Below are 15,524 nucleotides of genomic sequence, written 5' to 3' on the forward strand. Positions count from 1 at the left end.
GACACAGCTAGACATTCTGGAGGTTAGTGAAGTTAAACTTTGTCCTAAGCCAAAGGTTTTCAACAAGACCATTTCCTTCTAATTGCTTTCCAGTTACTTATATTTTAAATTATCCAAAGCACAGAAGGAACCTACTAAATAATTTTAATTGCTTTATGAAGATGAGAAAAGAAAAGCCAAGTATGTTTGATAAAATAGTAGGTTAAAACTCATCTCTTCCTAGATCAATCTGAGTTGAGTAAACATAACTGGATAACATAACAATATGTACTGTGAGAACTGATACAGCAGTAAATGTAAGCCATTTTAGTCTGAGAAATGAATGGCAAACGAAACGTGTTTGAGTGTTTCTGATGAAGAATTTATTCTCGTGTGGTGGCATGTGAAGAAGAAACTCCCAATCGCCTTCCCAGCAAAACGATGCTCTGGTTAGAGTGGATGGCTGTCTCCTCCAGGGCAGCCAGAAACCTAACAGACCCTGTTTCCCCTCCTTTGATCCTCAACAGAAATCACAGAAGCTCATCTGCCCTCTCGGTCTATGTCTGTGGTGTAGAGAACACTTACCAATGGATGCATGTGGGATTTTGTGCACCCAAGAAGTTGTGCAGGTTTAAGGGAAGGAGGTCTTTCGCTCAGCTCTCTGCAGGCTGTCATTTCAATGTCTGCAGGAAGGTGACAAGATCCTGCTGGGGAGTGTAGAACCATGCAGTCCCCAGGAGAACATGTCACCTGTCTCTTAGTTTTACTTTATTCTCTCCTAGATAATAGCATCAGGGGAGAGCTGTGCTCAGAACTTTTCTCTAAGTTCCCTGACACAGCTGTGTGAGGGATCAGAAGAGCCCCAACCATGGAGACAACCCCAGGTGCTCTTGTTTTGAGCAGCAGATCAAGTTAGTCCAAAGTCATTTCATACTTGTGATGCCTCTCCTCTGGGATGAGAGACTCCTGGCACCTCGCATGAGTCTCCAGAAGCTTCTGTGAACTGTCCCTACAACGCATGATGGACACCTCTTCCTAGGTCTATACTCACGTTGACCATGTGGTTTGCGGTAGAACTGGTCAGTGTCCTCCATGATTCCAAAAGTCAGTTTCAGGTTTAAAGCTCTGTCTTAGGTTAAATAAGATATTAAAATATTTCTTATAGCTACAAGTGAAAGATGCAAAAATTGAGCTGTTTTCATTTTCCTGGAATTCCTAGAGTGGCTCTAAATGTGATATAAATGAACTGATGGCCACAGACTCCTTCAGAGATGGAACACCCAGCTCTGCATAGCCGGGAGCCTTTTCAGTCTGTGGCTGGGGCACAGAGAAATCAAACTCTGAGCCCTGCCGGGAAAAAAAGTGAGAGAAACTATTCTTAGGGGACCAGTGTGGACTGACCAAAGGGCTCTGCAGCAGTAGAGGAATTCTAAGGCTCCAAATCTGAATATTCCAGAGAAACAAAAGTGTTAGACAGTTTGAACAACTCTCAACTTTCTGTATTTTATTAAATGTCTTAGGAAGGGAACCTGAAAAGAGGCACAAGTTTCTGTGTATTCAAAGTTTTAACCAAGTAAGGAGGTCAGGACCAATACATTACCAGCTGACAGCTGGGCTAAATTCAGACCACAGAGGCTGCTGACTCCATTCAGAATGCCACCAACTCTCATGCATCTGACAGCTGGGTGGGCTTCCCCAGACCATGACATGTGGGGGGGGTCACAGTCCAGGTCCGTCCTCACTGCCCTTCAGGAACATGGCACATTTTGTCTGTGGCTGCTAACCACCTGAGCATCAAATGGAAAGTCACGTGGGGTGCTAACCACATGCCAAGCTGGAAGGTTCTGTCCTCCCATGGTGTCAGAGAAGATCCATCCAGCAGACACAGCAGGTATCTGTATCAAGTAAATAAATGTCACCAAAATTCTGTCATCAAAATGTAGGATTATCAACTACATGGTTTTTCCCCAAAAGCACCATTGGAAAAAGTCCACAAATGGGCCTGGGGGTGTAGCTCAGTGATTGTGGGTCAAGGGGAATTAATCAGAACTATCTGAAAATAACTTTGATCTCTAGAAAACTGCAAAGGTTTACAGCAACTAGGTAAACATCCAATCAGGAAATAGCCATCTTCAAATGGTAGGGAGGTTTTCTCGCTCATTTTCTCTCCCTGCCCCTTCCCTGCCCAGTTTGGCAGCAGGCTTGGCTCTTGAAGAGGCAGCAACAGTCCATTCCCCATGAATTTCCCCAAACCAGAAGTAGAACAAGCTTATCTGCAAATTACTGTGTGCATCTGCTCTAAACTTTGTGGCAGATACTTGAAGTACTGGTGCAAGGTTCTCATAATCAGTTTTACCTAACTTGGAAATTAGGCAGGAAGCATGGTGTGCAGTGCTCATGAAAGTGGCTAGTTAAGAACAGACTTACAGAAGCAGGACATGAAAGATTACAAAAGGAGACGTTCAGCTGACCATACTAAAGCACATAGCTGAGGCTGGCTGGCATGAGATTCTTTGTCAAATCAGGACATCCAAAGTCAGTCACATAGACAAGGGAAGTTAGAAATCCATAAGCATACCCAGGCAAGATGCATACTCATAAAGACTGTGGAAGACCTTAAGCTTTCATTCAGGCTGATCCCGAGGCTGAGAGCAAGGCTATCTACATGTTCAAAGACTTCCCCAGCACAGATATGGTCTGAAAAGAATGGGAGGCAATCTTCCAAAAAGTTAGCTGAACAGGAGCTATAGGAACACAGATTAATGAGGGACTAGTGACATACGAGTGACAAGTAATTTTTTTTAAATGGGGAAAGTCTCAAAGTGAAATGATTAGTATATCCTTAAATAATTACAAGAAATCAACACCAAAAAAAAAACCAATCCCTTACAGAACAGATTCTGCCCGGAGGGGGGCAGGGTGGCAGTGGGGGAGAAATGGCCCAAACAATGTATGCACATGTGAATAAATGAATAAAATTTTTTTAAATCCCTTAAGTAGAAGAATCAGACTTTCAGAGATACCACATCATAATAACAAAAAGCTTAATTTGCAACAAAAAATTCCACAAATAAAAACATAAGTGAGAAAACATATCCCCTTCAAAGGAACAAGAATTACTGAAAGAAACCATTCTCGGCTCTCCAGGTATAGCCTCCCTCCCAGCAGGCCTCCCTTAGCTTGGATAAATAGGAGGCTCAAGTCAGAACTGGGTTAAAAGCAATCCACTCAAAGGGTAGCTTTTAATAGGATTGTCCATTTCAGATTTCAGATAGACTCCACCTTTACTTTCACCTACACTGGTGGCTCCAAAAGGTGGACAGGGAGGCAAGCTTGCTATGGGTGAGCCAGAGCAGCCACTGGACTCCCTAAGCAGGGAAAAGTATGGGCTTCAAAAGTGGCAGAGGGCTCTCTGACCCACTAGCTATGCTCGGGGATCCTGCCACCCACCCCAAACTGCTACCTCACATTCCTCGGAACCATTCCACTGCTCTCCAGCAGAGCAACCAACCCCTGGGATTGCTACTTACTACTCCTCAGGATCTGCGCCCCCCCACCCCAGCAGCTGCCCCTGATCGAGAGCCTTCTTCCTAGGCTAAACCTGGTCAGTCCAGGGCCCAGAGAGGACATGTGAGAAAACTCAGACAGAAAACTGAGGACCAGAGATCAGAGGGGAGCATCCACTGCACTGATAGAGCTCAGAAGACACACACACTTCTTCTCAACAAGGAAGAAATATTGACTTCATTTTTTATCTCTTTCATATATTGTCATTTTTTTCTCTTTGCTTTTCCCATCTCTTGTGTAGAAACCATCTACTGGTGTTTTATTCTACCTCCTTTTTTCATTATTCTTAACCTTTTTATCCCTTGGCAATCCCTGATGATATCACCCTTCTCCACAATAGTTGAACTAAATTCCTATACAGTATCATTTTTCATAATAACCAAGAGCTTAATTTTCAACAAAGAAATACACAAAATAAAAACACAAGCAAGAAAACATATCCCCCTTCAAAGGAACAAGAATTATTGAAAGAAACCATTCTCAGCTTTCCAGCTATAGCCTCCCTCCCAGCCCACATACTTCACTCCTCTTCTCCCCTTCTTCCTTATTTCTTCCCTCACCCCTTCATTTTCACTACCTATTTTTAACTCCTATGCAAAGAAGTTTTATTTTTCTAACACCCTATTGTACCAATATAAGAATGTTAGTCCTCTTCATATATAACATGATTGGTTGTGTAAATGTTTCCAATGGTATTTACTTCATGTAACTATCTGGTTTGGGATTGGATTGGGGAATTTATTATAGCTGAGTTATATCCCCAGGCCAGTGGTCAGAAATGGCACATCAACCCTGCCATTAACCAGTCTTGTCAGAACTTAGAGAGCGATTCAAAGGAAAGACTTTACGTGATTAAAATCCCCAACCCATGAATTGACTACAGATGAACAAATCTCAACATAGAAGCACATTAAATATTAAAAATCAATAGAATATGACATCTTAAAAACTCAACAAACACACACAGGACCTGAATAATAGCAAAAGGTGCAAAATCTCAAATTTTGAGCTCAAAAGAATAAGAATTATTAATTACATAAAAGAAGACATGTACAAACACCAACAAAATCAAAGAGAATAAGAATAAACACACTCAGTACAAATAACTAAGTGAACTCAAGGAGGATACAAATAAACAGATAAATAAAATAAAGAAGACAATTTGAGACATTAAGGGGAAATCAATAAAGCTATGGGAAGCCTGAAAAAAATCACATTGAAGCTCAGGAAATGAAAACCTCCTTGAGTTAAATAAAAAATTCAGTCGAAAATCTCTCTAGCAGACTGAATCAAATGGAAGACAGAGTATCAGTGCTTGAAGACAAAATAGATTGTTGGGGTACAAATGTTAGGGTACCTTTGAGGCTTGCAGCCCACTCAGCCTGAAACCAGCCATGGCTAACATGACCCAAGCCACCACTTACTAGAACTAAGGGAGGTGGGACGGTTTCTGGGAACAGGGACTGTTTCTGGTTAATCTTGCTAAAACGGTATGTGAGTCAATGAGTTAAGACACCTGGTGTTTACCAAATTCCTGATAAATAATCTTCAAGTAATCTTGCCCCACCACCAAGATGTGGGTGATATCAGAAATATGTGACCCCAGGGGCCATAAAAATTGCTGTGTGACCATGACTAATGTCTAAAAAAATATAAAAGCAGCCTGAACTTTGTATTTGGGGTCCATGTTGAAACCTAGCTGGCTGGAAATATACCTCGCTTTGTGGCTTACATTATCGTGAGTGTCTTTTGTTCCTCTGAAGGGTGGTCAACCTTGGACCCCAACAAGATGTAATAGAAAAAATAGATAAAGAAAAACAAATGAAGAACTACAGATAGAATGTGCAAGAACTCTGTGACTCCTTTAAAAGGCCAAATCTAGCTGGGTTTAGTGGTTTTTATCTATGATCCTAGCTACTCATGAGGCTGAGATCAGGAGGATCACAGTTCAAGGCCAGCCAGGCAAAAATAAAAGTTTACAAGGCCCCACCTCAACAGGAAAAAAGCAGAGCGTGGTGGTACATGCCTATCATGCCAGCTATGGAGGGAAGCATAAAATAGGAGGATTATAGTCCAGGCAGGTCTGGGCAAAAATCAAGACCCTATGTCCAAAATAACCAGAGAAAAAGGGCTGAAAGTATGTTGCAAGCAGTAGAGCTCCTGCCTACCAAGTGCAAAGCCCTGAGTTCAAATCCCAGTAACACGGGGACAAAAAGAAAATGATCACACTGTAAGTCATGGGCACTGAAGAAGGATAAGGGTAAGTTAAAGGCACAGGAAAGATATTCAACAAAGTAATATCAGAAAACTTCCCAAACCTTGAGAAAGATGCCCATCAAGATAAAGGAGGCTACAGACAGAATCTCTCCACAGCATATAATAATTAAAACATTAAGTTCAGAGACTAAGAATATTGAAAGCTGCAAGTAAGAAGTACCAAGTCACCTACAAAGGCAAATCAGAATAACTGCTGATTTCCCGATAGAAAACTTAAAAGCAAAGGAGGACATGGAATGATGTATTTCAAGCACAGAAAGAAAACAGTTGCCAACCTAGATTATTCTACCTGGTAAAGCTATCATTAATAACTGGAGAATAAATAAAAGTCTTCCATGATAAACAAAAAGTAAGGTACTTTATGACTTCTAAGCCAGCACTGAGAAGACACTCAAATTCTATACACAGAAGAGTAAAATAAATATAATCATGAAAATATGAGAAGAACAAATTTCACCAAATGAGCAGGTAAGTAAATGAAAAAATAAGAAACAAAATGGCAGGAATGACTCCATACCTTTCAATATTAACACTTAATGTACCAATTCTTCAATCAAAAGACTTAGAATGGAGAGATGGATTAAAAAGCAAGACTTGACCATTTGTTGCCAACAAGAAATGCATCTCACTGATGAAAACAAACATTGGATTAAGGTGAAAGGGTAGAAAAAGACCTTCTAAAGAAATGGACCCTAAAAGCAGGCAGGAGTAGCCGTACTCATATTCAACAAAATAGACTTCACATGAAAATTAGTTAGAAAGGCCAAGGAAGGTCACTTCATATTAATAAAGGGAATAATCCATCAAGAGGAAGTAAAAATTATTAACATAAATGCACCAAATGTCAGTGCACCCAAATTCATTAAACAAACACTACTGGACTTAAAAGCACATAGACCCAACACAATGATAAGAAGAGACTTCAATTACCCATTATCATCAATAGATATTTCATCCAGATCATATTTTCAGACACAAAGCAAGTATTAACCAACATAAGAAAGCTGAAATAACTCCCTGTATTCAATCACACCATAATGAAATAAAACTAGAGCTCAACAGCAAAAGAAACTCCAGAAAATATTCAAACACATGGAGACTGAACAACACATTGTTGAATGATTAAGGTGAAAGGGTAGAAAAAGACCTTCCAAAGAAATGGACCCTAAAAGCAGGCAGGAGTAGCTGTACTCGTATCCAACAAAATAGACTTCAAATGAAAATTAGTCAGAAACTTGGAGGAAATCCAAGTTTCTATAATCTAATGAAAATGAAAAAGCAACTTACCAATACCTACCTATGTGATATAGCAAAGGCAGCACTAAGAGGAAGGTTTATAGCTATGAGCACCTACACTAAAAAATAGATTTAAGAAAATAGCCTGACACTCCCAGAAAAACAGGAACAAGTCAAACCCAAAATTAGTAAACTGAAAGAAATAGTTAAAATTAGAGCAGAAATTAATGAAATAAAGGCAAAAAAACTATACAAAGAATCAGTGAAACAAAGAGTTGGTTCTTTGAAAAGATAAGTAAGATAAGATTGACAAATCCTTAGCCAATCCAACTAGGAGGAAGATGGAAAGACCCAATTAATAAAATTGAGAAAAGGGGATATCACAATACATACCAATGAAATCCAGAGGATCATGAGGGAATACACCAAAAACCTATATTCTAATAAACTGGAAAATTTCAAAGAAATAAATTTCAAGATGTATTTGACCAATATTGAACCAAGAGTATATAAATCACCTAAGTAGATCTATAACAAATAATACGATTGAAGCAACAATAAAGTCTCCGAAAAAGGCAAGCACAATTCACTGCTGAATTGTACCAGTCCTTTAAAGAAGAACTAACAGCAACACTCCTCGAACTTTTCTGTGAAATAGAAAGGAAAGGAACACTATTATACTCATTTGATGAAGCCAGTATTACACTCATCCCCAAACTGGACAAGGACACAACAAAAAAAGAAAGACTGATAGACCAGTGTCTTTAATGACCGTAACGCAAAAGTTCTCAATAAATACTCGCAAACTGAATTCAACAAAAAAATCATACACTATGATCAGCTGGGGTCCTTCCATGGATAGGACAATGATTGGACATACACAAATCAACACAACAGAACACACAAAAATCATAAAGGACAAAAATCACATGATTATTTAAATAGATACAGAAAATGCCTTTGACAAAATTCAACAGCCCAACTTGATAAAAGTCCTGAAGAAGCTAGGAATAGACGGAACATACCTCGACATGGTAAACCTTACAGCCACCATCATATTAAATGGGGAAAAACTGAAACCATTTCCTCTAAAGTCAGGAACAAGACAAGGTGTCCACTCTCCCAACTCTTATTTAATATAGTGCTTGAATTTATAACTAGAATAATAAGGAAAGAGACAGAAATAAAATGGATACAAGCAGGAAAGGAAGAAGTCAAATTATTTCCTATACACAGATAACATGATCCTATACATGGAATCCCTAAGATCTCCACCAAAAAAAAAAAAAATCTTAGATCTAACAAACACTTTGAGCAAAGTAGCAGGATACCAAATCAATATATAATAATCAATATTTTTCAAAATGCCATTAATGAACAGATTCAGAAAGAAATCAGGAAAACAATCACACTCACAATGCCCTAAAAAATTAAATACAAAGCAATAAACCTAACTATGGAGGAGAGAGATCGCTACAGTCAAAACTATATAACACTGAAGAAAGAAATGGAAGAATATACTAGGACTCACTGCTCATGGATTTGCAGGATTAATATTGTAAAAATATCTGTCTACCAGATAAAAAATTAATATCCAGAATATATGAAGCTACCTAAAACAAACATCAAAAGTCCAAACAATACAACTGAACAGTTTTTTAAAAAGTAGTACAAATGGCAAATAAATACATGACGAAATGTTCAACATCCTTCGTCATGGAGGAAACACATCAAAACAACACAGATTTCATCTCACCCCAGGCAGAATGGCTGTCATCGAGAAAACAACAAGATGTGGCAAGATGTGGGGGAGGGGCAGGAACCCTAGACACTGTTGGTGGGATGTAAGTTATAGCAGCCACTATGGAAATAAGTGTGGAGGGTCCTCAAAAACCTACAAATAGAGCTTACATTCAACACTGTTACCTCCCCTGGCACATGTCCAAAGGAATATAAATCAGCACACAATAGAGAAGCCTGCAAACCCATGTGGCAAGGGAACTCAGAGAAAAGTTCTGACCCAGCTCTCCCCAGGCTGCTACAAAATAAACTAAAATCAGTAGGTGGGTAAGGTGTCCCACTGGGCATGCCAGGCCCCATGCTCCCCAGCGGGATCTTGTCACCTTCTTTCAGACCCTGAAATTACAGCCTGCAGAGAGATGAGCTAAAGGCACCCCTTACCTAACCCGGAAAGTTCTTCCCAGGTGCACTGAGTCCTCCCTGCCACATCCACCTGGGTAAGTGCCCAGTATCCACAGCTGCAGGTCAGTGGGCAGGCGGGGACCTAGGCAGGCTGTGGAAGGACGAAGATGGCTGGCAATGTTTTCAGTAGCGGCAGAGGAGACCTCAGCCCTCCCAGTCCTGCCCACCCAGAGGACCAAGGTCAGTGCAGGGCAGTGAGGAAATTTTAATATTAGGTATTTATTTCTCAAGACTCCTAAAATTATTTTTATGGGAAGTATCAATTAATTTTAGATTTGCATTTATTTTTCTGAATTAAATGACTTCCACTGACTATGTCAGAACTGAAGTTACATTTAGTGTGTTACACAGAGATTTTAAATACACCTTATTTGTGTACAGATTTACCAGGGAAGTGATGTTTTCATTTCACATTTTTATCAAATACTGCTTTGTCCTCTTCATAACTCAAACCAAACTATTACTGATATAAGTGACTTCTATGGTTTGAGCAACTAAAATTTTAAAGTATTTAGAGGAGGTGCAGCTGTATGTTAAAACCTCATCTCACAGAGTAACCTCACATTACTGCAGACTATCTACTAGTATTTTAATTTCACAAATTACAATTAATGGTGTGAGTCCATAGCCTGTGCTCCACCAGTTAGTAAATGTCAGATGAAGGGCCAAGATGATGAGGTTGCAAGTACATGAAATATTTTTTAAAAGAAGTGGAAATAATGGTTCTCTCCTTTCCCAGCCCCCAAATACCTTGGAATATAAATTTCAATAGGGCGAGAAAGAATATTTTAGTCAACTAATCTTTTCTCCATGCTTTATTCACTTAAAAATACCCTTTCCAGCTTCTGTAATAATGGATATACATGAAATTCATTTTGTCTGGAGGGAAATTTCGGTCCTTGAACCTGATCCTGCCCTGGGTACTTAGCTTTTTTGGCTTTTCCTATACCCTTATCTGAACCCGTAAATGTGAATCCGACTGCTTTTCTTGGTCCTGAGCACAGTGGATAGGATGGGAAGGAGCACCCAACTCTTTTGCAAGAACGCTGGTCTTGACTGTCCCTTCGTCACTGGCTGATGAGGGAAATGTTGTCCAGCCCAACTGTCTGGGTTTCCCATAAGCACAGCTTGGTGTCTGGGTGGAGCCCTGCAGGGACTTCCCATTTCTTGGCTTTAAGCGAATGCTTTCTCCTTTCCTGATGTTTCTGAAGGTTTATTTTTAAATATTGGTAATGTAAGTGTTCTAACTGCAAGTGTGAAACATGAGCTGTACTTAAATCATTTAATAAAAACACACAATCCTCACACTGTTTTTCAGAAACAGCTGCCATTCACTGCCCAAATATTCTCCAGTTTCTGTTCCTCATATTTCTGGGGTTCACTCATCTCATGCAGCTCTGTGCACAGCACTGGCATCTGCTTGGTGATGTTTTCCCTTCCCTGAGTTGTTTGTGTCCTGTCTTACGACCTCCAGGTGGGGCTGTGCTGGGCAGGTGAGTGTGATAAGGCAGGCTGGGAGAGGATATGCACAGGATTTCTTTTAGCTGTGTTCATGAAGGACTCAGTCTCCAGAAGGTATGTTAGCACAGAAATCTTTTTTAAAAAGATACCTTTTTAAAACTATATTGACCTATTGCATAATATCTATGAAAATTTAAGCCATGTTGTTTGATGTGTGTGGTCTCTCGCTGCGTTACACAAAGGAAGGTAGACTGGTGCTTGGGATTATTATACTGGATTGTGTCACTTTCCACTATCTTTACACTGGAGAAAGGAGACGGACTTTTTCTGCTCCCACTGTGGAATTTCACTTTTAGAAAAGTAATCATTCCCAGTGGTTTTAAAAGAGTGAGCTGCCACAGCCAGAGTTTCCTGAAAATTACTTCAATTCATGGCACCACCAGACTCTCACTTTTCCAAAACCTGATGTTACTTTGAGAAAAGTTTAACTTTTTCTAATGGTGGCATCAAACTTGTATTTTAGACAAACACTGTGTCCTCACTCATTTGTGGAAGCTATGAAAATTAATCACAGGAGGACGGAGGAGCTGTTGGAGGATTGACTTCCCTTCTCACCTGGCCCTCCACCATCTCTTCCCACAGCCCCTGCACTAAAATACTAGAGAAGTACAGGCGCTAGTGTCTAGAAGAGACGTGGGGTAGAGGAGATACTGAGATGGCAGGAAAGGAAACCAAAACACAACTGGGGGGAGTGGTTCTCCTTCATTGTGACACAACAGGATAACTACAGTATACAATAATTAAAATGTGTAATTAAGTAACTGGAAAGGAGAGTTATGTTTCACAACACATAGAAATTGTAATATTTAACATGGAAATGCTAATTAACTTGATTTCATCAGTACACATTGTATATATGTATTAACTTATAACAGTGTACCCCATATATCTAAGTACAAATGTCAGTTAAAATTGAAATAAAAGAAAATGTACTTTTCAATAATTCAGCCAAGCATCTCCTTCATCTCCGAGTTGTCCAAGGGTCTATGGCCGCACCACCCTGATGCACCCAGCCTCGTCTGAATTGCTCAATGGTCGCAATGCCTATGAACTTTAGGTTTCAGCTTTGGCCTAGTGTCTCATGTCGTGCATCTACGTGATCTAAAAGACATGGATTTAGCCTTTACACCCTTGGCTTTTAGATAAGACTCAAGTTCAGTACCTGATGGGAAGCATTTTGTAATGGTAAGCACAGTGCATTTATGGAACTTGAATTAAGGAAATATTTCACAAGTAGTCATCACAAAACTTTTAAGTATGAATTTTGGGCTTAGGCATTTTGAATTTGGAGAAAGAGCATTGCTTATTTGAAGGAGAGTTGAACTCTTGGATTCCCATGGAGACAGGGAAACTTTCAAACCACCTCAAATACCTAGAAAAAAATTAAGGCACTAAGTCAGCATACAAAAGGAAATAATAAAGATCAAATCAGAAATAAATAAATAAGGATATAACATGACACTGTTAAATTCACTCAACAGTGAAGTATTCATTTTTGGCAAGGTAAACAAAATTGACAATCTTTTGGGTAGAATGTCTAAGAAAAGAGAACACAAATAGAATCAGAAATGAAAGAGGAAACATTACCACTGATACCACAGAATCAAAAGAGACTACAAGCAAACAAAGCTAAATCATGAAGAAGTAAAAACTTAAACAGACCAATAAGGAGTAAGACAGAACCAATAACTCAAAACCTTACAACAAAGTCCAGGGTAGGTGACTTTATGGCTGAAATCTACCAAATGTTTAAAGAATTATCGCAGAACCTTCTGAACCTCTTCCAAAAATAGAGGAAGAGGAAACACTGCCAGTCTCTCCTTATGAGGCAGCATCACTCACATACCAAACCAGAAAAGATGTGACTAGCAAAGAATACTGTAGGACAATAACGTGATGGCCATCGATGGATGGTCCTGGATGAAGTACTGGCACGCTGAATTCAGCAGTACATTAGAAAGGTCACACACCATAAAGAAGTGGGATTTATCTCTGGGGTAAAATCATGCCCCAGCATATGCCAATCAATTAATTTGGCATACAACATTCACTCAATGAAGAATTTAAATTATATGATCACCGAACAGATGCAAAGAAAGCACTTCACAAACTCAACACCCTTTCATAACTAAAATGCTCAACAAAATAAGTATAGGCATAATCTTCCTGAATAGAACTAAGCCATATACAAAAATTCCCCAGATGACATCATCAGATGAAAAACCTGAATTATTTCCTTCTCCAACCAGGAGCATGTCAGGAATGACCACTTACATCCCTTCTGTTCAACACAGTACTAGCAGCCCTTGCCAGAGCACTTAGATAAGAAAAAGAAATAAAACACATCTAAATTGATAGGAAGCAGTGAAATTATCTCAGATAATTTCTCAGATGGAAGGATCATATATGTTGAAACACTAAAAATGCCACAAAATACAGCTAGGATAATTAAGTGAATTTAGGAAAAGTTGAAGAAAGAACCAAAATACAGAATATAAATTTCATGTCTTTACGTTAACAGCAAAGAGTTTGGAAGGAAATTTAAAAGACCAATCCCATTTACAATAGCATCAACTGAATAAACTATGTGGGTCTAAACTGAACCAGGTTGGTGAAAGGTTGTGCTCTAAAAACAACAGTACATTGATAGAAGAAGTGAAAATAGATAAAAATAACTGGAAGGACATTCAGTGCCCCTGGATTGGAAGAATACTGTTTAACTGTCCACAATCTTTCAAAGAGATCTGCAGATTCAATGCGGTCTATCAAAACCCCGATATCATTTTGTACAGAAACAGGAAAAACTATTCTTAAATCCATATGGAACCATAAAAGACCCTGAATAGCAACAGTAATCTTGGTGAAGAACCAAGTGAAAGCCATCACACTTCTTAACTTGAGAACCTTACAAAGACAGCATAATTTAATCACTATGGCACAGGCAGAGTGACGTGTCAGTAACCAGAAGACAATAGAAAACCCCAGAATAATCCAACACGAACACAGTCAAGAGATCTTCTTGACAAAGTTGTTCAAATACACAACTGGGCAAGGGCAGCCTCTTCCACCAATGGTGCAGGGGAAACTGGATATCCACCCAGGAAAAAAATGAAAGTGGACCCTTATCTTACACCAAACACTAAACAGTTCAAAATGGATTAACGTGAAGCTGAATATACAAAAATCTTAGCAGAGCGCACAGGGAGAAAGTGCCTCCCAGGGACAATGGCAAGGATGTACTGGGCTCTGCACCACAAGAACAGGTAACCAGAGCAGAATTCTACACAGGGAGGGGAAACCAGCAGTGAGGAGGAGCTGTGACACGGGACAGGGTATCTGCAAGTCACACATCTGGCAAATTTGAGAGGTCACCTCAAGGCTGGTGACAAAACAGTCATCAGCGCTGGGGAAAGACAAGAAGAACTGAGAGGAAAAGCTACTCTGACCAATCAGCAGAAAGTGCAAGTCCAAGTCACAATGAGATACCACCTACATCTTAGAATAGCTGCAAACAAAAAACAAAATCAAAACCTAACAGTTGCTGTGAAATTATGGAGAACATCCAATCCTTGCATACCATTATGAGAAGGTGAAATGGTGAATTCCACATGACATTGAAACAAGCTTTTAAGTGTCTCAAAAATTGTAAGTTGAGTTACCATGTGTGCTATCCATACCCCTTCTGGGTACATGACCAAGTGAATTGAAATTGTGATCTCTAGGAGATCTGATTACTTTTATGTTCATGACAGCATTACCAACAAAGATATAGAAATACCTCATGTTCATAGGAAGATGAATGGTTAAAGAAACTCAGTCTTTAAAAAGAAGGACATCTTGACTGGGTCTGGTGACACAAGTCTGAAATCCCAGCTATGCAGAGAGTGGTGTAGGTAGGAGGCTGATTCCAGGCAAAAAGTGTAAGACTCTATCCGGAAAATAACTAAAGCAAAAAAATGGCTGGAGCAATGGCTCAAGTGGATAGCTCCTGCCTAGCAAGCTGAAGACCCTGAGCTCAAACCCAGGTAGGCAGGGAGGGAGAGGAGGGAGGGAGAGGGAGGGAGGGAGAGGGAGGGAGGGAGGGAAAAGGGGGGAGGGAAAGAAAGGGGGGAGGGAAAGAAAGAGGGGAGGGAGAGAGGTAGAGGGGGAGGGAGAGAGAGAGAGAGAGGAAGAGAGCCGCCCTCATTTGTATGAGAGATCTAAAAATGGTCAAACTCATGGAGTATAGAGTTGGTTGCTAGGGGATGAGATCAGGGGCAATAGGGCATGGCTGTTCAGTAGGGATAAAATTTTGATTATACATGATTTGTTACCATCAAGATCATGAACGATCTTGAGGTGTGGCTCAAGCACTAGAGCAGCTGACTCACTAGCATGAAGCCCTGAGTTCAAACCCCAGTGCTGCCAAAAGATCATGAAAGCTAAGAAAGATGGACATACCATTGTAGACCACAGGAGATGAGAACACGGCATATGATAGGATGTGTGGACTGGATCTAAAAACAACAGGAGAACATAATATAGGAAGTGATGAGATCCACACGAAGCCCAGGTCAGTCTTTAGTGTTGTACATCGTTAATGTCTCAGTGGTCATCCATGTTCCTATGGGCTTAGCGACTTCCTTTCAACCCTTCTGTGCCAAAAACCTAACCTCCAGTACCTGAGACTGTGACTGTGTTTGGAGATGGGGCCATTTAAGAGGCAATTCAGATAAAGTGAGGGCACATGGGTTTGTCCTTGC

Source organism: Castor canadensis, chromosome 10 (assembly GCF_047511655.1).
Source record: "Castor canadensis chromosome 10, mCasCan1.hap1v2, whole genome shotgun sequence".
Classification (NCBI taxonomy): domain Eukaryota; kingdom Metazoa; phylum Chordata; class Mammalia; order Rodentia; family Castoridae; genus Castor; species Castor canadensis.